Source organism: Phytophthora infestans, genomic scaffold (assembly GCF_000142945.1).
Source record: "Phytophthora infestans T30-4 supercont1.240 genomic scaffold, whole genome shotgun sequence".
Lineage (NCBI taxonomy): Eukaryota > Oomycota > Peronosporomycetes > Peronosporales > Peronosporaceae > Phytophthora > Phytophthora infestans.
In genome coordinates, this window is record NW_003303519.1 from 79,443 (window position 1) to 81,301 (window position 1,859).

Consider the following 1,859-nt stretch of genomic DNA (forward strand, 5'->3'; position numbering starts at 1 on the left):
GTAGGTATGTTTGTATTGAATTGAGAGGCAACGTTTTGTCACTGCTCTGAGCCGAGCGGTAATATATCTTGAACGATGTTCAGCATTCCCTGAAAGACGCGAATAAGCTTAGCGAATTAAACACCAGTAGATTAACCGTATCTGTTACTTATGACTTCAGACGTGGTGAAGTTCTTGCCCTTGGTCGTGCCCTTTGCCTTTCGCACCCGCTCTTACAGTGAAATTGCAAACTGGTAGAACTCGTCAGGACCCATGCTGTTCAAGCACACGCTGAGGCGAGCCCCCTCTAATTCGATTGTTTGGTCCGTACCAAACTTAGCGTTTGGTTAGACGTCCTCTGCGTCTGACCGTCGTTTGGTACGCCTTTTGTACACACATGGTACACAACATAGAAGCGGTTTTCTTTTGGTACTTAAGTCATTTTTGAAAGCCTCTCATTAGGTACCCTACAAGCAGCTTTTTGTAGGTTTGCATGGGTTGGGAGTCGTGGCCAGCTTTGATCGATCATATCATCGCGTGCACTCGTGTGTGGTTAGAGCGGCGTATAAACCCTTTGTTTCTAAAGAAAGCGTTTGTTTTAGAGCCACTCACATATAATTTTTGTTGCTATAAAATTTGTACCTCGGAGTAATCGGCCTTTTGCAACCATGGTTGTATTTTCTAGCATTTCTGACTTCTCATTGGCTGGAAAGTGGTTATCTTGCAGTATCGGCAAGTTGTGGTGCAAGAACTACGGCAAGAATCATGGTGTCGTTTGCTAGATTTGTTGCATAGAGCGTTTGTATTATCGCTAGCAAATGCAACCCCGCCCATACAAAAATGCAATGACGCATTTTCTCTCACGGTTGCACGCTGAACACAAAGAGATTTGCTGGCCGGCACCCACTACAAACATGACATCAAAACGCTACAAAGCAATCCTAGTGGAGTTCATGAGCTTTAATGATGGCCGGGCCTACACAACGGAGACGGTGTTCAGCAGCGAGGAGCTTCTTAGCGTTAAGCCGGAGGATGTCTGCAGATGGATGAACTTTCGTGCCTTCGGAGAAGCGTATCCAGGCGAAGATGCCAAACCTGTTTGCGCTAGGTCCTCAACTCTTGCCTACGCAAAGAAAGCGATTTCCAGTTTTATGCCTCGTATTGCTGTTTCGTGGGACTCCATCCGAACAGAAGGCAATCCTACGCGCTCACAGCTGGTAAACAAGCTCATTAAAACAGTGAAACACTTCGAGGTTCGTCGAGAAGGGGTGCAGTCGGCAGCTCGTCGTCCAATAGAGTACGAAGAGTTCCTCAACCTGATTGAGCTGGTACACGCTACACAAGACAACAAGAACCTGAAGTACGTCGTATGAGGTGTATTAACGGCTACAAGAAGCTGTCCGGGATCATCAGAGTACGGTAAAGTTCAAATATGAAGGCAGTGTCAAAGACTTTGAGGTTTTGCTGGATGATGCGCTGATGACAGCTTTGGACGGCTCGCCTTATATGCGTTATATTATCGATCGTTATCATTATTCCTGGCGCGGAAGCAGCACCCAGATTAATGTGACCGTGACATTTACATACCGGGAAACACCGGAACAGACGGCCTATGTGGACAGCCAAGTCAAAGAAATTATAAGCCGGATCCTTGTGCCGGGCATGAACAGCCATGAGAAGGTTAAAGCGGTCCATGACTGGATTGTCCGGGACTTGAAATATGACCAAAAGCTTCAGAATTATACGGCTTATTCCGGGCTTGTAACGGGAGAAGCGGTCTGTCAGGGATACACGCTTCTGGCTTACAAGCTTCTGAATGAAGCTGGTATCCGGAATCTCATTGTGAAAGGGACGGCCGGCGGAGAGGCCCATGCCTGGAA